The sequence below is a fragment of the Onychomys torridus genome, chromosome 6 (assembly GCF_903995425.1).
Source record: "Onychomys torridus chromosome 6, mOncTor1.1, whole genome shotgun sequence".
In the NCBI taxonomy this organism is placed as follows: Eukaryota; Metazoa; Chordata; class Mammalia; order Rodentia; family Cricetidae; genus Onychomys; species Onychomys torridus.
In genome coordinates this window covers 64,637,737-64,663,668 of record NC_050448.1, presented here as the reverse complement: position 1 = coordinate 64,663,668, position 25,932 = coordinate 64,637,737, and the positions used below count along the sequence as shown (strand labels likewise).

General features: G+C 40.6%; 1 protein-coding gene and 1 pseudogene across 12 annotated transcripts in view; one reads left to right on the top strand and one right to left on the bottom strand.

The window, feature by feature from the left end:
* Positions 1 to 25,932, bottom strand: part of Arhgef11 (Rho guanine nucleotide exchange factor 11) — a 128,135-nt gene that overhangs the window by 76,025 nt on the left and 26,178 nt on the right. The gene's annotated exons all lie outside the window — the stretch shown is intronic.
* Positions 18,063 to 18,309, top strand: LOC118585488 (annotated as a pseudogene).

Sequence of the window (25,932 nt, the reverse complement as noted above, 5' to 3'; positions counted from 1 at the left end):
CATTGAACATGGAGAAGTAAAGCTGAAGCCTTCACCCCTATGTTCTAGAGTCTTTGGTGCAGGAAGGTACTCTGTAGGTTACCAAAAGAGAAATGTAAACACCAACCTAGCCACAAAACCTTTGACCTTCAATCTGCCTTGCCTGCAAGATAGAACATGGTGGCACACAACTTGTGGGAGTAATGAACCAATGTCTGACTTGACTGAAAGCCTAGTCTTTGGGATAGAACCCATATCCGACACTGCATGGGTGACCAAGAACCAGAGACTAGATAGCCCAGGGACCTGGGAAAAAGCCAAACACTACTGGTCAAAAAAAAGAGAACAAAAAGGGGATCAATACAATGACTCCCAATGATATTCTGCTCTACTCAGATCACTGCCTTATTCAGTCATCACCGGAGAAGCTTCCTCTTATAGGAGATGGGAACAGATGCAGAGACTCATAGCTAGACACTACGCTGAGAGAGACTCCATGGAACACAGAGCTCTAAATTGGATGTCTCCATTAAATCCCTCTCCTCAGAGAACCCAGAGGAAAGGAGGTGGAAAGAGTGTAAGAACCAGAGGGGATGGAGGCCACCAGAAGAACAAGACCCTCTAAATCAACTGAGCAAGGCTCATATGAAATCAGAGATTGAAGCAGCAAGCACAGGATCTGCACCAGGACCTGTGTATATATTAGTGCTTTCAGCTTAGTATTTTTATGGAACTCCTCAGTGTGTGAATAAGTGGGTCTTTGATTCTTGTGCCTGCTCCTGGGGCTTGTTTCCTTCTTTTGGGTTGTCTTGTTCAGCCTCAATGTAATGGTTTTTATTTTATCTTACTATGTTGTTGTGTTTGGTTGTTATCTCTTAGAACCCTGTTCTTTTCAAATGAGAGACAATCATGGGGGTAATAAAGAATGCATATAGTTGGATGGGTATGGAATGAGGATAGATCTGGGAGGGGCTGGGAGGAGGTAAATATGATTAAAATGCATTGTAAAAATTCTTAAGGAAAAAAAAGTAAAAGCTGCAATATAACTGAGAAAAAAGAAAACTCAGTGAGCATGTACAGAGGGAAGAGAGAGCCTATACACATTTCTAGTATTGAGTTGAAACTAAAGCAGTCACTGTGAGGGGCCAAATATGGCTGCTTCAGTTGATAAAAGTTGAACTGTTCTCTGGGCCATCTGTACCTCTTTTGGAACATTCTAAAGGTGTGTAAGTCAGCAAAGCTTAGAGTTACTTGCTTATTCATGTTTACCAAAGAATTATTCAGAATATTCAATTTATGGATGAAACCTAGATGACTGTCAACAGATGAATAAACAAAGGAAAAATATCATCTAAAGAAACATACAAAAAAAAAATCAAGAGAGCTCTGGGCTGTGCATTGTCTCTTCACTCTTCTAACCCTACAATGGCCTACCAGTTTTTATTAGAACAGACTCACAGTTAATATTTTTCCTAATTTTTTAAATTAGCATACAGGGGACTGGAGAGATGGCTCAGTAGTTACGAGAACTGGCTGCTTTTCTAGAGGACCCAGGTTTGATTTTTAGCATCTATCAGCTTATAACTGTTTGTAACTCCAGTTCTAGGGGATCTAACACACTATTCTGGCTTCTATGGGCACGACACACACACGGTGCACAGATACCCACACAGGCAAAACACTAATAAATATAAAATAAAAATAAACAAGCTTTAAAAAGTAAAACTACCACACAAAGTATTAGATATCATTATGGGGTTTCTTTTGTGTGTGTATGTAAATTTGCTATGTGTGCTTATGTATGAATGCTCATGTGTGAATCTCCAGTACATGTGGATGTGTGTGTGTGTGTGTGTGTGTGTGTGTGTGTGTGTGTGAGGGAATGTGTGTTAGGGGCCAGAGGTTGATGTCAAATTGTCTTCCTCAATTGTTCCCCACAGTAAACATATTGAGACTGGGCCTCTCACTAGAACCCAGAACTTGCTGATTTGGCAAGTCTAGTTAGCCATCTTGGTCCAAGGATTCACTGTTTCTGCCTCTTGAGCTCTGGGATTTCAGGAGGGCTCCTACACCTAGCTGACATTCATGTGGGGGCTGGGGATTCTGAACTCCAGTCTTCATCCTTGTGTGGTAAGTGCTTTACCATTGAACTATCTCCCTAGCTCCTTCAATGGGTTCTACTTCATTTGTTACATATTCTTCATATAAAGCTCACTGAGCTACGTCTGCTAATTCAAATTATTATCAAGGAGCAGTGTGGTAGCTTGTGGAATTAAACAGAATGGGTTTGCACCCTGGTTTTACCTTTGATATCTGTGACTTAAGGCAAATAATTTACTTTCTGCATACTTTAGTTTTCTTATCTACAAAACTATAATACTAACTAACCATCATACAGCACTACTTAAAAACTGGCACATCCAGGTGTGGTGGTGCATATTTTTTTTTAAAGATTTATTTATTTATTATGTATACAGTGTTCTGCCTACATACATGCTTGCAAGCCAGAAGAGGGCACCAGATCTCATTACAGATGGTCATGAGCCACCATGTGGTTGCTGGAAATTGAACTCAGAACTTCTGGAAGAATAGCCAGTGTTCTTAACCGCTAAGCCATCTCTCCAGCTCTGGTGGTGCGTATTTTTAATTCCAGAATTCAGGAGGCAGAGACGTGGATCTTTGAGATTCTGATGCCCGACTTGTCTACACAGTTGAGTTCTAGATCAGCCAGGGCTACACAGTGAGACAATCTCAAAAACAAACAAGACTGGCATAATTAATAAGTATCTAGCATATAGTAGTAATACTTTATAAAAGGCTGCTATTCTTGTTATAGGGTCTGAAGACAAATATAATTAGTTTACTGCTGCCAAAACAATTACAACCTGTCATGTAAAACAAAATACATAAATTGAGTTATCCAACATAGATATGCCCATCTTAGAGATCTCTGACATAGATGGTTCACTACTGTCCATCATGTTTAATCAACATTAATTTGTTTTTGTTGTGTGTCCTCCAGCAAATGATTACCTTTGATGAAAAGAACAGTATCTAAGATAGCATCTGGAGATAAGGAGACTGGGACATTGGTACCAATTCTACCACTTACAAGCTGTACAAGTTGACAGCATAAGCAAACCAAGTGTCAGAAGATCTAAGATCTGCCTGAGAGCGGTTAAGGGAGACAAAGCCCAGAGGAGAAAAATCAACGAGGCTGCCACAGGAGAAGGAACAAACCCTGGAAGCAAGTGGATAGGGTTCAGTGAGATACCTGGGTTCTAAACCAACTCTATGTCTTTTTATATGTCCATGAAAAGTCAGAAGAAATGGTAAATAACAAGCATTAATATGAATCAGGAATTCATATAATCCTGACAATAACACAGCTACTTTCTTCTACAGATGAAGTAATGAGATTGAGAAAAACTATTAATTGATAGGGTAGGAACTCAATCCACCCTTTCTTTTCTTTCCTTGGTTTGTCTTTCCTTCAGTGAGAGGGTGAGACAAATTATTATGGGCCCTTTCTTGTTCTAATACTGCATAATTCTTTGTCCCTCATGGATTTTCCAATTTAACACATATTTGGTTAGGATACTGACAGAAGGCTAACCAGGAAAAATTGAACTGATTTCTCCTGTAGCCAGATTCTGAAGCTCTTGTTACAGTTCCATCAGCAAGAGATCTTTCTGTTTCTTTCTGATCCTCACCATCCCTTCAGGCTGACAGACAAGCTGGCATGACAGAAATAAGGCACTGTCTACAGAACAAACCTACCTAGCTGTCTTAGTTAGGGTCTTCACTGCTGTGAGGAGATACCATGACCACAGCAACTCTTATAAGGAAAACACTGAATTGGGGTGGCTTGCTTACAGTTTCAGAGGTTCAGTTCATTATCGTCATGACAGAGAACATGGCAGCATGCAGGCAGATGTGGTGCTGGAGCTGAGAGTGCTACATCTTATAGGCAACAGGAAGTCAACTGAGACACTGGGTGGTATCCTGAGCACAGGAAACCTCAAAGCCCACCCCCCAGTGACATACTTCTTCCAACAAGGCCACACCTACTCCAACAAAGCCACGTCTCCTAACAGTGCCACTCCCTATGAGATTATGGGGGCCAATTACATTCAAACTACCACATTCCACTCCCTGGCCCCCATAAGCTTGTAACAATATCATAATGCAAAATGCATTTAGTCCAACTTCAAAAGTCTCCCCATAGTTGGGGCTGAAGCGATGGCTTAGCAGTTAAAAGCACTGGCTGCTCTTTCAGAGGACCTGGGTTCAATTCCTAGCACCCACATGGCAGTTCACAACTGTCTGTAACTCCAGTTCCAGGGGATCTGACACCTTCACATCAATGTACATAAAATAAATTAAGTTTAAAAAAAAAAAGTCCCCATAGTCCATCACAGTCTCAACAACATTTAAAAGTCCAAAGATCAAAGTCTCTTCTGAGATGCATACAATCTCTTAATTATAATCCCCTGTAAAATCAAAATCAAAAAACAGATCACATACTTCCAATATGTAATGGCACAGGACATCACTGTTCCAAAACATAGGGAAGGGAGCATAGTGAGGATATACTGGACCAAAGCAAGATTGAAAACCAGCTGGGCAAACTCCATACTCTGCATCTCCATGTCTGATGTCAAAATGCTCCTCAGATCTCCAACCCCTTTCAGCTTTGTTGACTGTAACACACTTCTTTCTTTTGGGATGAATTCCACTCCCTATTAGCAGCTCTCCTCGGCAGGTATCCCACAACTCTGGCACTTCCAACATCTTGGGGTCTCCAAGGCAATCCAGGATTCAATTTCACAACTTCACACAATGGCCTTTCTACTAGGCCTCTTTGAACAAGGGCAAAAAACAGCCACTTTCTTCACCAAAATATCACAAGAACGATCTCTAGGCAACATACTAAAATTCTTTGCAGTGGATAGCCATCCCAGCATTGGCCTGGAAGTTCCAACCCCCATTGAGGCTTTAGTAATGGTCACACCCACAAGGCAGGGCGGAGGAGGAAGCGGAAGACCAAGGATCGGGAGGAGGTCGCTCTCTTGGTTCCCGGACCCTGGACGCTGGAGGTAGACCAAGCAGAGTTCTCCAGAGAACACCACTGGACTGTGCTATACCTTTGCCAGACCCTGCAACCTACCCCTTCATTTGTAAGTTACCCCACAAAATAAACCCCCCTTTTAACTACGTGGAGTGGCCTCAATAATTTCACCAATAATTCTTCTCCTCTGTAACCTCTTCAGCAAGTCCCCCACAGTTCATCAAATCACTTCAACACCACTGTCTCAATGCTACTACCAGTATGGCCCATTAAGCAACACTTAACGAGTTCAACTGCTTTTCTAATCCACAGTCCCAAAGTCCTATTAGTCCTAACAAAAACATGATCAGGCCTATCACAGCAATATCCCAGTTACTGGTACCAACTTCTCTCTTAGTTAAGGTTTTTATTGCTGTGAAGAAACACCATGACCACAGCAACTCTTACAAAGACAACACTTAATTGAAATGGCTCACTTACAGTTTCAGATTTTCAGTCCATTATCATCATGGCAGTGTGCAGGCAGATGTGGTGCTGGAGCTGAGACTGCTACATCTTGCAGGCAACAGGAAGTCAACTGGGACACTGGGAGGTATCCTGAGCATATGAAACCTCAAAGCCTGCCCCCTAGTAATACACTTTTTCCAACAAGGCCATACTCACTCCAACAAAGCCACACTTCCTAATAGTGTCACTGCCTATGAGATTATAAGGGCCAATTACATTCAGACTACCACACTAGCCTAAGATAGTCCACAGCAACAAACTCAGATTGTGCCTGCCTGACTATAGGTGGAACAGGCAGGCTACAAACCAAGAGAATGCTCCAGTAGTCTTGCCCATCCAGGTCTCTCAAGTCTGCAGGGCTAGTCTGTTCACATGAAGAGGAAATCAACTGCTGTCTTCTACTGGGGGAGGTCCAAGGCCATTTTGTGGAAGACAAGGGGTTTATAAAACAGCTTCTGCTACTTCCGCCAATGTTGCTGTGACACACACATATACACACATGCACACACACTCTCTTCTATTGAATCAAATTTTATTTTGAGGGGAACAATGAAAAGAGTATTAAGACAAAAATTACTGGTTCAGGAATGTGGGCTTATAGTACTTTCCATAGATTAACATAAATGACAATTTGCATGCTTTAGAGCATGCAATTTGACTAAGTTTATTATCAGGTAGCAGAGAGGTTTAAATACGGTACACTATGGGTCTGAGAATTTTGAGTACAGTCTTAGTTCTAAAGTATGGTGTGCTGGGGAGTAATGGATAGAAGAAATGAATGACCCAGATACACTCTACTTCTTTCCCAGGGACCAGGGACATACATTGATTTTTATCCAGACACAAATCACATTATAATGATTTTTTATTATGACAACAAGGGCCCATCCAGAGTATGGAAATAATAGTACTTCAACTTGGAAAATGCCGATCTGCAAAAGTTATCTCTAGAAGATAAATCTGGATGGATGGGGAGAAGCAATTGCAGTTGAGCAATCCACTTAGATCTCAGTCTCCACTGAGTGCTGCTTAATGCAGGGACATATCCCAAGAAGGGTGTTAGGTGATTTAATTGCTATTTGAACATCATAGTGTACTTAGACAAATGAAGAAGGCTATGACATCAATGGGTGATAACATCTTACAGAACCATCATCAGAAATGTGGTCTAAGGATGATTAAAGCCTCAATGTGTGGTGTCTAAATATATACTCAATGAAAATGTGTTGAATGATGAATGAGTAACTTTGAAATTCAAACTTTTTCCAAACCCCAGGGCTCCAAATGGTTCACTGTTGCCCTCAGCACAGTTTCCTATGACTGAATTCAAATACAACAATCTCCAATAAGTTCTCTTAACTGGTCCAACTTCCCCAATAACCTTTTTAGTAATGAAATTAACTTTTAGTGTGTTTTGAGTTCATACTGCATTACTTTACTTCAAATTACTTCATCAGTATTGGTCATGTCTCCTTCCAACTGTATAATAAACAACTTAAGAGCCCAAATCTTGCCTGCCATCTCCTGTGTTGACCAACCCTACAGTGCTGAGCATATGCTTAGCAAGCTCTTACAGAGTAATGATAAAAGCAAGAGGTAGACTGCTTTCAAGCACTTACTGAAACAAAGCACACTTACAAGCACAGGCTCCTGAGCCTCTTCTACAGTCTTTAATGCCCCAGACCCTTATTAGCAATGCCATCTTAAGAAGTTTACTTAATTTCTTGCCTGAGCTTCCTTATTCATAAAACAGAGATAATAATAGTACCCATAGTACTTCACAGGATTTCTAGGACTGGATTATTTAAAAACACACCTTTAAAATGCTCAAGCCAGGTCCTGGCATTCAGTAACAACTCTCACGATGTCCCCTGAGCGGACACAACTTTGCTATTTTACAGACGAGGAAGCAGGAATATGGAAAGGCAACTTGATTACAAGCATCTAGTAAGATAGAGTTGGTATTTGAACCCAAGCAGTTCAGTAGAAGAGCACATCTTCTATAAACACTGCTTTCAAAGGCTAGGGATATAGCTTAGTAAAAATGCACTTGCCTAGCATGCATGAGACCCTGGGTTTAATTCCCAGTACCACAGGGGAAATGTCTCACCAATGCTTTGTTCTTTGGCTAGAGAGAAACATGGAGTCCTCAACATCTACTTTACTTTACCACAGATCTGTCTTAACTTACTTCAGTGTTTTGAAACCTCATATCTCAAACTCAGGAAGCAAATATTGGCTGCTTGTTTTCTTTGTATTCAATTTCAAATTATGACCATACAGTGCACATACCTGTGATCTCAGCATGTAGGAAGTAGAGACAGGAAGATCTTGAATTTGAAGCCAGCCTGAAATACATAGTGAAATCCTGTCTGAAAAAAAATGAGGGATGGGTGAATAAAGATCAGTGACAGAAAGCTTGCTAGCATGCACAAGGTCCCAAATTCCATACCCAGTACTACAGAAATTTTTAAAACCTCTTATCATTTACTAAATACTGGGTGGCATGTAGGCTGAGTAGTAAGTATTGTATTTGATACTCAGAGCAACTCTGAAAATATCTATAGAAGATAAAGTACTTGGCTGAGATTCCGGGGTTCATGAGACCTGAAGTTGACACTTGAACTCAGGTCTCAGGTGCAAACCCAGAAGTGCATTCTCATTTGCCTCAGGCAAGATATTTAACCTCTTCAACTTCATCTGAGGTTGAGATAACTAAGGCAATGTCTCATTAGGAAGTTAAATGGTGGAATTCACTAAAGTGTTTGGTATAGGATACATAATATATGCTCAGAATATGCCAGCTCTTACCACACCTTATTACTATGAGAAATGAGAACTTAAGTTGCTGACTTAGTATAATATTTCCCCATCTACTATTATTTAGGGACAGCCCTATAAAAAGGAGGAACTGACATGTAAATCCCCTGCTTGAGATAAGGGACAGAGTTTGATCTAACTTTTCAGCATCTGCCCTTCACCAGATCCAGCTATCTACAGCTTCTCTGAATTGTTCAAAAATGTCTAGAATTTCAGAGTATGTAACTCTTGCTCAGTTCCAAAGGAAGCCCTATGTCTCACAACTATACTGATTATTGTCCCTTCTGAACTTTAGGGCTTCATCCTGCTCCTGACATAAATGGGTGCTGGGCAAGCTATTCCAAGTGGAAAATTCAACTCCATCCCAGGCGGAAACCCCAAATCTCTGCTGTTCCAGCAGATTTCCAGGACGTGCTGGCTCCCAGAAACCACAATTACAGGCAAGCTCAAAGCAGAGGAATAATTAGACCCATACCATCAGCTCAGCAGTTCTCCCTCCAGGGCTGACTCCATCCCTCTCTACTCCACCCCCACTCACCCAAACCCCATCTCAACCACTGCACAGTGGAGAGATACAACGGAAATTTCCATTTGTCCTCTCCTCCAACCCTTACCCCACTTCCAGGAAACTGAAGAAGTAGAGAGAGAAAAATAAAGAACCCAACTCTCAGATCTAAATAATGCTGAATGGTAATAGCATTCACACAAAGAGAAACATTCTTTATCGTCATCTTCCTCCTATCCCTCACAAAGAACACTGGAAAGGAGACTCCTGGAGGAGAGTCCTTTCTTCTCCCAAATGTGAAAAGGTATCTGTGAAACAAGAAAGGGAAACCTTGAGGCTGGAGGACTGCTCAGCAGTTAAGAGCACTGGCTGCTTGCAGAGAACTGTTTGGTTCCCAGCACCCACATGGTGGCTCACAACTGCCTGTAACTCCAGTTCCAGGGGATCTGATATCCTCTTCTGGCCTCCACAGGCACCCTCACACATATGACATTCTCTCCCCACCCCTCATACATACAAAAGTAATAAAAATAAATCTGAAGGGGGTGGGGGAGAAAGGAAGGAAGAAAGCAACCTCCAACTTTCCAGAAGGGGATTGGTCCTGGAAGCAGGATGTGGAATATGACATATTGAAGGTCAAAGGTATCTAGGATTCTCTTTTTATTATCTTCAGCTAGTAGAGAAGTCCTGAAGGAGCCACCACTGCTCTCTTCTAAACTGCTCCTAACTTGGTTCAGGACGGACTAGCAGCAGTTGCCCTCATTTCTAAACATGCTGCTCTTCACCCTGAATGGCAGGACTGAGGCTCTCCTTATTCAAACCCCAGCACCGCAGCACGCTCAGTGCTGCCTTTCTCTGCTCCACAGTACTGCCTCTTTCTTGAAGTAGATTTGCTATGACTGCATCAAACAAATCATTTTAAAAGCGTATGCTTTCCTTTACAGCTCCTTGGATTATCAGGGCTCTAAGGTTTCCACTGAGCCCTGCTCGATAAAGCTGAAGGCCTTTAGGAAGTCTCATAACACTGGATCACCTCCAGCGACTCTCAGGAGGTGATGTTAAAGGTGATGGTACAGAAAATAAGGATGGAATGGTGTTTCAAATAGGAAAAGGACTTAAAAATGCTAAAGGGTTTTGGAACTGAAGGTTGTCAGGACAGTTTCTAGAGCCTCCAGAAATGGGTGACACGAGTGATGGAGAAAAGTTCCAGAGCAGTCTAGCACAGAGCCCATTTCATCAAAACCTGACCTGAAACAGTTAACTCCGGGGAAGCGTTCTTTGATCTAGTGCCTCCTGACTACTGATCTTCCCTCTAGGCTAGCTATCTTAGTTGTCATAAACACATCATCGCTTAGTTTCTTACAACAAGATCAAGAGGAAAACCACACAACACACAGCCACTCCGTCCACCGACTGTAAGTTACACTTGACACATCTAGCACGACCAACATACCAACACTTCATCCTGGAGCTGGTTCTCAAAAGCCCTGCACTGCACTGAAGGTTCTCAGTGTACTACTTCTGCACCCCTCATTTCCCCAGTAGGGATCAGCTCTTCGAGGGAAGAGAATACCTTTCCACTTTTAAAGTGTCTGTATTCCCTCCTTTCCTGCTGGCCAGCTGGAAGAATAAGTGGTAGTTTAGTGCATGCACACGCACACACACAGAGCATCTACCACAAGATGCAGAACTCATACATTCTGCATTGTTCAATCCGTCTGTTTGGCAAACCAGATGATGATGGGTAATTGGGGTAGACACAAATCTAAGAGGTCAGATAGCTAAAGAGAAAATGGGGATATTCAAAATGGAACCACACAATCTTATGGACTAGGCATCTGAGAGTCGGTGAATTAGATGATTACAAGGGTCCTTCTAACTGTGATCTGAAGACTGAGGAGGTAAGGAAGGAGCTAGGATGCATTCAACCAAAAGCACTGAAATAACAGGACAGAACTGGGTAGAATCTTGTGTCTCTGTCTCTCAGGTCTTGGGGGAGGGGGAGGTACTGAGAATGAGTCTATGGGCAAAGGACTGTTCCTGGGAACAGCAGGCTCATGTTAGAGAGGTAGTGTGAAGACAGCAGCAACAGTGACACCCAAGTTTCTTCACCTGCTGCTACCTCCTTCCCTGGATCATACGGACCTTTAATGACTTGACTAATATGGAATGTCATCCCATAATTTATTAAGTGTGAATGTGCCATGGGCATGGGTCGGAGGACACAGACTCTTGCAAGGTCAAGCTGGCCAAGATTAGCAGCTGTTTCTATCCTAACTGACTGCAGGCTAAAGGTTAGACTCTTTCCCCTGCAGGTTCTGAATGTGCAGGCAGCTGAGTCAGGGGAGACTACTGATACCAACACCATGTGACTTACTCTGAAGAAATGGACAGAACTCCTCCCCTGGGTTGTCTTTGTTCTCCACACGCATCACAAGGTACAAGATGGAGAAAGAATAAAAATACAGAGAGCAGGTACGAGTTAGAGATGAAAGATGAGTGTGAAACAGAGCAAGGGAAAAGTGGAAAGCACAAAAGACAGAGGAGTAAGGGGACGGGAGTAAAGACCTGGATGGGGGTGACACAGAAAGATGTGGAGAAAGCAGAGACGGGCAAAAGCAACTAAGCACCTTTTGAAAGGGGGAGAAGAGCACAGGGAACTAGTTACACGTCATACTCCACAGGCGCTGGTACAGGCGCCACGCCAGACGTGCTCAGGTCTGGCAGCAGTGGTGTTAGAATGGGACATCCTATTACAGACTGTTTCCTCAAAAGGCTGTAAAACTGTTCATCAGAGCAGTGTCCGACACGAAACAGGATGGGTGCTGAGGAGAGCGGAGTGCAGGCAGAAGTGAGCAGTTGGCATCTAGGAACAAGAAGCAGGTTTGGCTCCTGTTAAGATTCTGAACTAAGGCTCTCTCCCTAGGAGCAGCTCAGCTTCCAATCTGGCCATAAGGAAGTCAACACTTGACTGAGGTGGAAAGCTAGCTGAGTACTCCTTCCTGACTGTGGACGTAGCTCTTGCCACTACGACTTCCCTGGGACTGGCGGGTAAGAGAGATTTGTCCTGACTGGGCCAGGCAGGAAAACTCTAACTACAAATGGCGTCCAACGTGGGGCAAGAGTTTCCACCTAAAACCTGAGAAAAAAGATTCTAAAAGAGAACTAAAAACAGCTTCCTAGTTGTCTCCCTCAAGTTAGCGGGTTTGAGCTACTATGGCGGGTTCCTGGAGTGTGCGTCTGACCTGCAGTGTGGTGGGAATGAGGAATCTACAAGCAACACTTTGCTTTGTTGCATGGTGGATTTAGCCTTTGAGAGTTTAAAAAAAAAGGGGGGGGGGTTCTGGGCTATGCACTGCTTTGACAGAACTGCTTCTGATAGTTGATGGTCCACATGGCTCCAGACCCAGAGCTGGCGATAAAGTGTACCACCGCCATGTTGGGAAGCTGAGGTGGGCGGAGTCAGCAGCCACAGTGGAGTTTCAGTCTTACAAAGATGGATATTACACAGAGAATCTGGTTTATGTTGTCTTTGGGATTTTTAACTACAGAAAAAGATTTGTTGAGTTAAACAAATACATAAATTTTAAAGGTACCTTGACTTCAAAATTTGGATATAAGGATATGTTGCTTTGGAAAGGAGTCTCTGCTTTTGTTTCCACAGAAAACCAGAGGCTGTGGATTTGTTCCAGGTTAAGATACATCAGGTTTGATCAGCCAAGACCACCTGAAAGGTCTCCAATGACACAATGGCCCAGATGATCCGACATCCAGAATGGTTTCAAGGCAACTGGCTCAGAGGTTCACCCTAATGGACTACTCATAATCCTAAAATTTTCTTTGTGTCCCCATAAGATACAGCGCCCCCCTCCAGCAGGAAGTAGTAAGAGAAACTACACCCACATTCCCAAAATTATCAAGCTGGCTTTGGAGATGGAATTGGCTCACTCCTTCTCTAAACCCAGACATATTGCTAAAAGAAAAAGTTAAGAGATTCTTATGTCCCAAATCAGAAGAGCCCTCTGGTGTGGGACAGAGAAAAACCAATATTTTTCTTTAAAGTAGATTGATTATAAATGCGATCTCTTTCTAAAAAAGGAAAGGGGATATGATATAGATATAATAAGATAAAAGGGTAGATTAAGGAACTTACTTCTAAAGAACAACAACTTGTTTAAAATGTTTTACATTGGTATAGATTTTAGTCTATTGATACAAACTTAAAGTTAATTTTGTTATACTATGCATATATTTCTACTCGTATTTAAGGTATTATGGTTGTATAGCTCATTTAAAATTGTAATGGATAATTAAAAATAGATTAATAATTAATCATCTGTGATAATCATACTCATAGCCATGTTAGTTAAGTCTTCTAGGTATACATAGAGATATTTCAGATAGATAGGTAATCTTCAAATACTTCAAAGACCTTCAGAATATGGCATTTAAAATATTTTTAAAATTTAGACTTTCTGGACAGTGAGACATGTCTGTCCTGGCAGCACCAATTTACTTCAGAGAGGAAGATGGGCATTAAAGACACTTCATATCTTATCTTCACCTTGGCAAAAATAGCCATTTGGGCAAGAAACTGTTCTTGCCTGGACTGTTCGATCAACTGGACATAGAAGACCCATAGAAAGATGACCACTAAACTTTGCTTGACAAAATGGTCCTTCAGGTTCCTGCTTCGCAGAGGAAACTGCCAGACATTCTACAGGACACTGAGAGAAGTGATCGAGAGACTCTAGCCCTGTGGGCTGAAGACAAATGCCCCAACTTTACAAAGGAACATTAGGTGACTGTCCAGGCTGCCAGCTGTCTCTGTCTACTCTTGCAAGAAAGATGCTTGCATCTTTCTCCTGGTTCTCAGGTAATATTATATCCTTCTGAGGGCTTTGATGTGGTTGAAGACTAGATAGTTATAATTTCCTCAATTATGATAAAAGATAAGTTAGATATAAAACCTTAGACTCACAAATATAAGATAGATAGGATATGTTATTTAATATTGTAACTGTAATTCTTGCTTGATAATTGTTTTGTTATATGTAATTGTACTATGTAAAAGTTAAAATCTTCCTTAAAAAAAAAGAAAAGGGGAAGTGCTGTGGATATCGCTCTGTGTAAATAAAGTTCTGATTGGCCAGTGGCCAGGCAGGAAGTATAGGCGGGACAAGAGAGAAGAGAATTCTGGGAAGTAGAAGACTGGAGGGAGATACCGCCAGCCGCCGCCATGAGAAGCAACATGTAAAGACACTGGTAAGCCACAAGCCACGTGGCAAAGTATAGACTAACAGAAATGGGTTAATTTAAGATAGAAGAAGTAGATAACAAGAAGCCTGCCATGGCCATACAGTTTGTAAACAATGTAAGTTTCTGTGTGCTTTCTTGGTTGGGTCTGAGCGTCTATGGGCCTGGCGGGTGAGAGAGATTTGTCCTGACTGGGCCAGGCAGGAAAATCTAACTACACTTCCCTACCTTGATGGGACTACATCCTCAAACTGTGAGCCAGAGTAAGCCCTTTCTCCCTTAAGTTGCTTTTGTCAGGGTATTTTGTCACAGCAACAGGAAAAGTAACCAAGACAGAGAGAGCCCAAGCTCATTAGGGGAGCTGTTAAATAAAAATCTCAGGGGCCCCTTGGTGGCAGAGTGAGAACTGGAATGCAGGATAAGGAGACAAAAACTAAAGCATGGTTTTGCCTTCAAAGGCTTTTCCATTTAGCTATTAAAAAAAAAAAAAAAGAACTATTATTATTGTGCGTGTACATGATACATATGTGTTTCAGTGCATGTGTGCAATTGTTCTCACCATCCACCTCTACATGAGCCCCAGGGATCAACTCAGGTTGCCATGGCAAGAGCTTCACCCGAAGAGCTACCGCGCCAGCCCCTTCTTAGTTACTAGTGAGCCTCAAGGCTGCCGTTGGGATTAGGAGTTACAAATTGGGCCGGGTAGTGGTAGCACACACCTTTAATCTCAGCACTCAGAAGGCAGAGAGGTAGGTGGGTCTCTATGAGTTTGAGGCCAGCCTGGGCTACAGAGTGAGTTCCAGGAGAGGCTCCAAAGCTACATGGAGAAACCCTGTTTTGAAACCCCCCCCCCCAAAAAAAAAGAGTTACAAATTGGTACTAAGTCTACTGGAAGTTGAAAGTCAGAGTGCCTAGTAAAAAATTACCTGTAAATAATAAGACTGGACTTAATGAAATCCTGGAGGCAGTTTAATACCAAGATTTTTTAATACCATTAGATCTTTAAAATCAAAACTGTCAAATGACCTTCTTCATCTTTATGAAAAATCTGCTATCACATATGAAACAAATTTATACTTAATATGCTTCCTAAGTAACTTAGATTTTTGTGTTTTTTTTTAAATCACATTTTTGAGCCAGAGTTTGTCTTTGTAGTTCAAATAGCCTAGATTTACTCTGTAGCCCAAGATTGACCTTGAACTCCCCATCCTTCTGCTTCAGCATCCAGAATGCTGGAATTCTAGGTGTCTGTCACAATGCCTGGCTCACCTTTACAATCACGTTCACCTTTGCCAATGGCTAACAAGTATTGACTGGTACAAAGAAGTGATTTAGATATCTGGGACATATCTTAAGGTATAAAATGTCCTTGGGAGACTTAAGTTCTTGAGAAGCCTGGAGACAGACAAAACAAACTTAACTCTGCCATGTACAAATGCAAAAAGTTACATCCAAATCCACAATTCTACACAGGATATGCTGAACACCAGTCATCCAAAAGCAAAGCATTAAACAACAAAAACAATTTAAAGATACAAGATTGCCAAACAAAAAGTATATTTTTATATATAACAATGAACAATATAAAAGTGAAATTAAGAAAGTAATATTGGCATATGCCTTTAATCCTAGCACCTAGAAGAAAGGGACAGGCAAATCTCTATGAGCTTAAAGGCAGCCTGGTCTACATAAAGAGTTTCAGGCCAGCCAGGGCTACCTAGTAAAACCCTATCTCAAACAAACAAACACACAAAACAATCCCATGTTAACAGCAAGAAGACTAAAGCAATAGGAATAAATTGACAAGATATATACAAAAATCTGTACCCTGAAATTCGCAAAATATTTAAAAAAAATCAAGCAGAAAGGCATGCTCAAAGGAAAGGAGATTTTTGGAATATGAAGCTAAAATTCAATGAAGCCTTTGTTGGAACCTCAGATTTTCATTACTTGTTTTTGGCACAGAATGTTACCCATAGAATTCATGTGAGAATGAATAGCTAACACACTACTGAGTAAAGGACAAAATTGGAGGACTCACACTTCCTGATTTCAAAATCTACTGCGTTTTTGTGTTCTTGAGTTATGCAATGGTTTCTGAGATATGAGATCAAAAGTGTAAGTCACAGAAAAAAGAAAAATTGAACTTCACCAAAATTAATAACTTTTGTGCTTCAAATCATACCATCAAGAGACTGAAAAGACAATACACGTAATGGAAGAAAATATTTTCAAATCACATATGTATAAAGAACTTATAACCTGACTATGTAAAAACTCTTGGACATCAACAATAAAAATATGATTAGAAATAGGCAAATATTTGAATATACCTTTCTCTCCACATGTACATGCATGTGCACACTCATGCCTACAAATACCTTAAAAGATAAAATTTGTTATTAGTTCTCTATGACTTTCCAGGCAAATCAAAACAATAATGAGATACTACCTTACATCCACTAGGATGGCCAGAGCAAAAATATATAATGTAGATTAACACATGGAGAAACCTGAACAAGTTGCTGGCAGGAATGCAAACCAGTGTGGCCACTTTCAGAAAACAGGTAAATAGATATTTATCAAAAAGATAAATAGAAGCATTGTATGGCTCAGCTGTCAACTCCCAAGGTTCAAAACCTACATTCACCTGAAATATACACGAATGTTTCCAACAAGAGAATTTATAAAACCCCAATGAAGAAACAACCCAAATGTCTGTTAACAAATGAACAAGTAATGCCATCTTAATTGGCAGTTAAAAACAACAACAAAGAAGTGATAGGAGCTACAACATCAGGCCAAGCAAAAAACAGCCACAAAGACTTTAGGTTGCATGATTTCGTGTCTGTGAAATATTCAGATAGGCAAATTCACAAAGGATGGCTAGCTAGGGCTGAGCTGAAAAGAATGGCAAAGAGAAAGACTACGAGGTTCCCATCTGTGGTCTTAAAAGAATCCTGAAACTTGGCAGTGGTAATGGCAAAACTGTGGCCATTCTAATATACCCCTTAACTGTCAATGAGTGAAGGTCATGACATGTGAAATGTATCTCAGTAAGGCTATGTCAAAAAGGTCTTTCCTGGCCCTTACTCTCATACAACTTCCTCACATTTCACACACAGACTAGCTGGATGCCTAGTGCTCTGTCTAGGTAGTAATGGGTCATCTATGTTGACGCTAGATAAAAAGAGAGCCTACCCCACAGTGTTGTTAAGTACTAAATAACATTTGGATCAATGCCTGGCACAGAGTAATTATTCTCATCACCATTTTCACATTTTTAGGTCATATATTAACAGTTTATATGAAGATGTGCTGCAAGACTGAAGGGATAAACAGATAAGACAGAAGTCAGACTCCCCTTCCTTGGTACTGTCCTCCAGTCTTTAGGTAAGGGTGCTGTTCTTGGAAGCTACTGGGCAGGCACATGGTGGTGGTGGTGGTGGAGGAGGAGGAGGAGACGGACATGGAGCCATCTGGGCCCGGACATCAATAACAGACTACCTACCTGGGCTGAGTGAGGTTGGTCAAGGCTGCTCCATATTATGGAGATCTGTCTTTTTGCAGGGCTGAATTCCATTCCCATCAGTACAGTAACCCTCCCTCTCCATACCCCACCTAACGAAAGCCTTTTCTAGTGGGTGGAGCTATTTCAAAAATGAAAAAATACTATACTATCAATGATACAAATGTTTATTTTCCCTCTCCTTTCATTCTGGCTAGCAAAAAAAAAAAAAAAAAAAAAAAAAAAAGTCTGTGGGTCTCACAATCCATTTTGAATTCCTTAAATATACTTTCCTTTAATTCCTATGGTTTCACTTCTAGTACTTACTGTGTAACTACTCTTTGGATCCTGACATTACTGACAACATGACCACTTTCAAAAACACAGATTTGCCTTCCTACAGTGACTTCCCTAACATGCCTCTCACAAAAGATCTCCTTCATCCTTCCCCAAAAGAAAGAGGAAACAGAAGAAGCAGCAGTGCCTGATGCAGAGCCCCAATTCCTATGCTATGGATGTGAAATGCCCAAGATTCTTTAAATCCTCATGGTCTTTGGCCACACCCAAATGCTGTCTTGAGACTTACCTGCTCCACTGTCCTGTCCACCTACAGACATAAAAGCAAGGCTGACAGGAGGATGTTCCTCTAGGAGGAAGCAATAGTAGAAGTATCTGATTCAAGATGAGTGGGACACATGCCAATAAACATATCCTCGATCAATCAATCAATCAATCAATCAATCAATCAACCAATCAATCAAACACACATGCACAGATTCAATGCCCTCTTCCACACATATTTAATCTTAGCATACTGGCTTTCTAGAGACCTCACTACACCTGTCTAGCTTTCTCTCAGGTGACAGCAGCTTCTTGATTTCTTGTTTGCAGGCATCCTGATTCTTTTGTGTGTCTAGTTTTCTCACTGGATCTGACCAACCAAAGAGCCCACCTGTGGGCTCTGCTCTGACTTCTAGATAGTTACACTCAGCTAGGGGAAAATCATACCACTGTGCATTGTAGCAAGCAGTTTTAAGGTCAGCAGCCATGGTCAGGCTTTAAGGCCATGGTCCAGCTTTATTAGCCTTGGCCAGTTCTTTCACTACTCCAAAACTTGATGGTTCTCCTCTACTACCATTCTTAAGGGTATAATAAATATAAAGATACTCTTATAGTACCAAAATAATTGGATCCTTTATACACTTTTTTCCAACTTTCTACCTCTACCTCAACCTCTCACACTACATCAACACTCATCTAGTCTCTTCTACTTCTAGTACAAGTTCATATCCCACTCATGACTCTGATCCCATCACCCTCTCTGGGCTCTACCTACTCAGACCACAACCAAATCCTTTTTATCCTGAGGAAAAAATATTTTCTTGACACAGTCAGCCCCTCTAGCCATTCCCAAGCAGTCTCCTGGCCTACTTCTCATCTAGACGTCTAGAGAGTGTGGTGCACATTTACCACCTCAACTTTCCCACCTTCTACTGACCTCTCAAAGGAATTTCAATTTGGCTTCTGCCAGAACTTGGATGAAATTATTTTCAATAATATTATTAATAGCCAGCCCATCAACTGAAAAATCTGAAGGGTTTTATTTTTCAGCTCTCACTGAGATGGACGTCTCACTTCATTCGGCAATGCTGATGTCTTCTTCTACCTGGGGTTTCTCATGTTTTTCAGGCTTTTCCTGCTTTAGCCAACCTTATAACACTTCTCAGTGCTAAGACTCTCTCAAGTTTCAGACTCCTCTCCGAAACTTCCTGGGGTATATCCTATAGATAGTCAAGTCTAATACACTGAAAAATTCATTTCCCATTCTCCACTCTGTCTCCCACTTACGTCTTTCTCATGTCCAGTCAGCTAAGTAATAATTCTGCCAATACGATAAAGATGTTTCTACTTCTCATTTTTGCATTTACTCTGAGAATTCCAGAGACTGCACAGGATAGTGACCAAGAGCCAAGATTCCAAAGCTCTTTCTTGGTCGGCTTTTTCTTAACTTGACATAAGCTAGAGTTATCTGGGAAGAGGAACCTCAATGGACAGAATGCCTCCATCAAATTCACCTATAGGTAAGTCTGTAGTGCATTTTCTTAGTTAATAATGGATGTGGGTGGTGCCTCTCCTGGGCGGTGGTCCTGAGTTGTATAAGAAAGCAGGTTGAGCAAGTCACAGAGAACAAGCCAGTAAGCAGTCCTCCTCCATGGCTTCTGTATCAGTTCCTGCCTCCAGGTTCCTGCCTTGACTTCTTTCATTGATGAGCAGTGATGTGGAAATGTAGAATGAAATAAACCCCTTCCTTCCCCCAAGTTGCTTTTGGTTATGAAGTTTTATCACAGCAATAGAAACCTAAGACGTGGCCAAACTGGCAGTATCTGAAACCAAGTTCTCCTACTTACTAGCCTCATGACCTTGGAGAAGGTGCATAACTCTCACGTTTAATTACCCTGAGCTGTATAGTTCCTTTTAGGGTTGCTAGGACTGAAGGAGCTACTATGTGCAAAGTGCTTGTGAAATGGTGAAGGAGCTTACTGCCTGGGTTCAATCCCAGCATCACAAAAACAGACATAAATATTTGGAGAAATATACCATGCCATAGGACAAAAGACTGAATATTGCTAAAGTGGAATTTTCTCCAAAGTGATTGCCAAATGTTATAGCTTCAACATTTTTTAATTTACTTTTTTTGTGTGTAGAAATTGACAAGCTGATTCTAAAATTTATATGAAAACGAAAACAATACAGAAAAACTCATAATTCTGAAGGCAGAACAATGTTGGAAAAGTTGTGTTATTTGTCTTCTAGGTGTAGTTAAAAGCTACAACCATCATAAAAGCATGTGACTGGCACACGTCAATGGACACAGTAGACTAGACTAAGTGCATCTGATGACTAGTTTTCTGCATTGGTACCAGCGTAACTCAATGACAGAGACTAATCTTCCAACAAGTGCATACCATACAAACAACAGACCTCACTGCTCTGTCAGACACAGTATAAAGTTACCAAAACCATAACACAGTTAAAAGACAGGAGCAAAAAAATCTAGAAGAAAACCTTAAGACTTTGAAGTTGCAGAGATTAACCACATAAAGTACAAACTTTAGAAAAAACTGATGCTAGATTTCATCTGAATTAAGAATGTTTGCTCTTCAAACATCAATGTACTTCAGTGTGTGCAAATTTATGACATGTTTCTAATACAAAATGAAGCAAGAATATGAGAGAACAGTGGTAAAAATATAGCAAGCCACCCTCCAGAACAGAACAAAGACATAGATAGCAAGCCACAGTCCAGGAGAGAACAGAGCAAGGGCATCCAACACAGAAACTGTCCAGAACACACAGAGTTCTCACAATGCAATAACTGGGCCAATACTGCAATATATCCAATTTTAAAAATTGACAAGATGGCTAAGTAAAGGCACTTATCATTAAACCTGACAACCTGAGTTGGATCCCCTGAACAAACATGGTGAAAAAGGACAAACTCTTAAGTTGTTCCCTGTCTTAGAGTTTCTATTGCTCTTAACAGGGCTCCCTATGGGCCAAGCATTCAAACACATGAGTCCACGGGGCCATACCTATTTAAACCACCACAGTCTCTGATGTCCACCACCCTCCCTCAATCACACACAAAATATATGTTAAAGAAAGTTTCTTTAGGCCAGGAGTGGTGGTGCACAACGTTTATCCATCCCAGCATTTGGAAACAGAGGCAGGTAGATTTCTGTGTGTTTGAGGCCAGTGTGGTCTACAGAGTTCTAGGGCAGTCAGGGCTACATGAGGCCTTTTCTCACAAATAAATAAATACAATTCTTTACAATGGATAAAAGACTCAAACACATGAGAGAAGGACAAAGGACACATACATTGCTGGGATGGCTGGTCTTGGTGGTCAACCTGACACACCTGGGAGGAGCGAGCCTCAGCTGAGGAGGAGCCTCCATCAAACTGGCCCGGGAGCCTGTCTGCGGGCATCTTCTTATTTGCTAACTGATCCTGGAGGAGGGTCTAGTGCACTGTGCGTGGAGCTGTACCATCTCTAGGCAGGCGGCCTGGGCTGCATAAGAAAGCTGGCTGAGCAGAAGAAATAGGCCAGTAAGCAGCATTGCTCTGGGGTTTCTACTTCAATTCCTGCTTTGGTTTCCCCTGATGATGCACTATAGTCTGAAAGTTAAAGCCTTTCCTCTTCAAGCTGGTTTTGGTCAGTATTTTATCACAGGAACACAAAGAAAACTAAGACAACAGCAAATGGACACACACAGATGTTTATCTATGTCACTCATAACAATAAAGTATGACTGCCCAGACCAACATATTATACACACACCTAGCACATGACTTAGCCATTTTTCTAATATTTACACAAGGAAAAAACTCAAAAAGTAAAATACATGCCTGCACAAAGACCTGCACATGAGTGGGTATTCATAAAAGGTTTATCTACAAAATAGAATACTAAACAATGTAAAGGAACACACTACTGATATACATGACAATAAAAACTAACTTTAAATCAACTGTGTTAAGTGAAAGATGTCAAACAATGAAAGGGTATATAATTATGATTCTAGAAGAGGCATGAGGAAACTTTTGAGAGGAATGTTGGTTATGTTCTTTATCCTGATTTGGGAGATGGTGTCATATATGCACACATATGTCAAAATGCATCAAATTAAATTCTATAAATCTATGCAAGTATATAAACAAATATATCTTAATAAAGCTATTAAAAGAAAAAACAGCACTACAGCACTGGATCTGTATTAGAGACTATAAATTGTATTCCTCAAATACAGAGATGTAGAAACACATTCTTTGTGCTGGCAACAAAAGTCAGTCCTTTTCAGAATGCTGTTAAATTATAAAATGAGGCGATGCTGTTTGAATCTAAAATGGGAGAAAATTAGTAAGTACATATACTCTTGCATTTTATGTTTAAACATGCATATGGTTATTTAATTGATTAATACATAGGCAAGTTCCAAATACACATATCAATGGAGAGGCAACACAAATAATCAGGACAGATAATTTTTAAAATACATTTTATTGCCTTTGTAATACATTAGTTTATGGCTTGCAGAAGATATGCCCTCAATGATCTAATACTAAGATGATTGCTTTTAAATTTAATATGCGTGTGTGTGTGTGTGTATGTGTGTATGTGTGTGTGTGTGTGTGTGTGTGTGTGTGTGTGTGTGTGCATGCTCGTGTTGTGGATATATGTACATCATGGCTTGGAAGAGGAGGGCAGAGGACAACTTTTGGGAGTTGGTGCTCTCCTTCCACCATCAGGATTGGCAGCGGGTGCCTTTACTCACTTACCCACTTTACTGGTCCATAAAGTGTCTTTTCAAAGCTGTATATTAGGGGCTGGAGAGATGGCTCAGCAATTAAGAACACTGGCTACTCTTCCAGAATACCTGAGTTTGATTCCCAGCACCCACATAGCAGCTCACAACCGTCTATAACTCCACTTCCAGGGGATCTGACACCACACAAGTGTTGCACAGACATATATCAAGCAAAACACACATACACATTAAAAAATGTTAAAAACCTGTATGCTAGAATAGGGGTGGCAGGAATTCATAAGTGGCAGGGATAATTACAATGCTGAAATTGATGAAGCAATTGTGTTACATGTCGACTTTGAGAATTCAAAAGAATCCATGTGACTCCCACCAACATGGGCATGGGCAAAGGTTTGCCCAGTATTCTCTACTCTCTCTTGCAAGCTGCCATGAAAAAGCTTTCTGGGTATCTAGATGGTTAGATTTCAATGTGAAATGTGTAACAGTCTGTCTGTATACACAACAGAAAAGTGGACAAAGCAGAAGATTTAATCTCGAGATTCTTTCAGTAAATTCTCTGCAATTATAGTCTTTGGTAAAGCAGTTGCTATGGTGACAGAGGAGAGGGGGTGTTAAGTACACAGTCCCAGGTAAAGAGCTGTTTAAGAGATTTGAGGCAAGGGGAATGGACAGGAATCACCAGTCCTGAGTACCAAAAAAGAAAGTGGAATCATACACATACCTTGCCCATCATTAGTGCTCATGAGACATAATGAGCACATTGAAATGCACAGGAATAACAACTAAAATGCAATCAATGTGATATCCTAATGTTTGGCCATGATGAGAGCATTAGAAAGGCCCTCTCTGGGAGTTTCCAGTCCAGGATGGTATTGATAGTTATTTTTAAGTAAGCAGGCTGCATGTGGTAGCACAGGCCTTCGATCCCAGCACTTGGGAGATAGAGGCAGATGAATTTCTGTGAGTTCAAGGAAAGCCTGGGCTACATAGTGAGATCCTGTCTCAAACAAACAGCCCAAAGAAATGAAACCAATAGTGAGTTATTTATGCTCCGAGGGGCAAAGTCTTCATTCCTGTTTCAGTCTTGACATTATGTAGTCACAAGCAAACTATTTAATTTATGCTTCAGTTTTTCTGGAGGACTATAATCAGATTGTTGTAAGGATCAAATAAGTGCAAAACTCTTCATTAAAACACTAGCAATTTGAATCTAGCAACATGGAAAAATGGATGAGACACATGCTGATTTAATGTATGACAATCAATTGCTGTCAGATTAACATAGTAGTAGGGCTAGAAGAAATTTTCCTCTTCCTAATGAGGATGGTCTAAAAAATTTCAAGGTAGCATCATTTGTAATGGTGAAAAAGATGGAGACTCTAAGATTGGGAATAAAAATAAAGAATGATAAGTATCACCACGTCTAGTCAACATTTTAGTAAAGGATCTAGTCAGGGCAATAAGGCAAGAAGATAAAATGAAAACCATCCAGATTAGGAAGGAGGAAAAGAAGATTTTTTAAAAAGATTTATTTATTCATATATTTCATGTATATGAGTGCTCTGTCTACATGCACACCAGAAGGAATCTGTTCCCATTACAGATGGTTGTGAGCCACCATGTGGTTGCTAGGAATTGAACTCAGGACCTCTGGAAGAGCAGTCAGTGCTCTTAACCTCTGAGTCATCTCTCCAGCCCTGGAAAAGGAGATTTAACTCTTCACAGATGACATAATCTTGACTTAGAAAACCCAAAGATTCTACAAAGAACAACAACAAAAAAAAAAAAAAAAAAAAAGAAAAGAAAAAAGAAGAAAAAAAAAGAAAAGAAAGAAAGAAAGACAAAAAAGAAAAGAAAAAAGAAAAAGAAAAAGAAAAAGAAGAAAGGAAAAGAAACTACACTCAGCAAAGTTGCAGGATACAATATCAATATTATACTGTTAACATCGACACTGTACCTACACCTCTGTCATTCTACCAATCTTTCCTTATCACTATCTGTATCAAAAAACTAAGAAAACATTTTTCTATAAAGACAAAAGGAAGAATAGCAAAAATACTTGAAAGACTTGTCCAAGACTTAAGACTTGTACACCGAAGACTACAACTCACTAGGGATCCTATCAGGTGAACCCTGAGTAAGTAGGAAGATATCAGGAGGTTCAATATTGTTAAGTCAGTAATACACAACTTTATGTACAAGCTCATTCTAAAATTCACATGTAAATACCAAGACAATCTTAAAAATACTTAAATATGTAATACATATACTTACTAACTTCAAAATTCATAATGCTACAATGTGATATTGGCAAAAATGTCAGACATATATAAACGAACAGATTAAAATTAAGACCTAAAATAAACTCACATTTATGGGTTCAATAACCCACCCCTAAACAAGGTCTCACTATGTAGATCTAGCTGGTCTCGAACTCAGAGACCCACTGGCCTCTGCCTCCCAAGTGTTGGGATTAAAGGTATGGACCATCATGGCCAGTTCCAGTAATTTTCTTTTTTAAAAGATGTATTATTTTTTGACTTATGTGTACGTGTGTATAGGTGTGCGCGGTGTGAGTAAAGGCCCTGGAGCTGGGGTTACAGGCAGTTGTCTGTCACCTGATGTGGTACTAGGAACTGAATTTAGGCCCTCTGGAAAAGTAGCATACACTTTTAACTACTGAGCCATCTGTCTAACCCCAAGCACTAACTGATTTTCAACAAGGTTATTAAGACAATTCAGTGGAGAAAGAGTAGCATTTTCAACAAATAATTTTAGAACAACCAGAAAGCCACATATAAAAGTATGAGATTAAAGTCCTATCTTCTACTATGTACAAAACTTATTCCAAGTGATCCACAGACTAGATTTTTTTTTTTTTAAATCTATGAAGATGAAACTTCAATTGAGAAAATGCCTCCATCACACTGGCCTGTAGATAAGTCTGTGGGACATT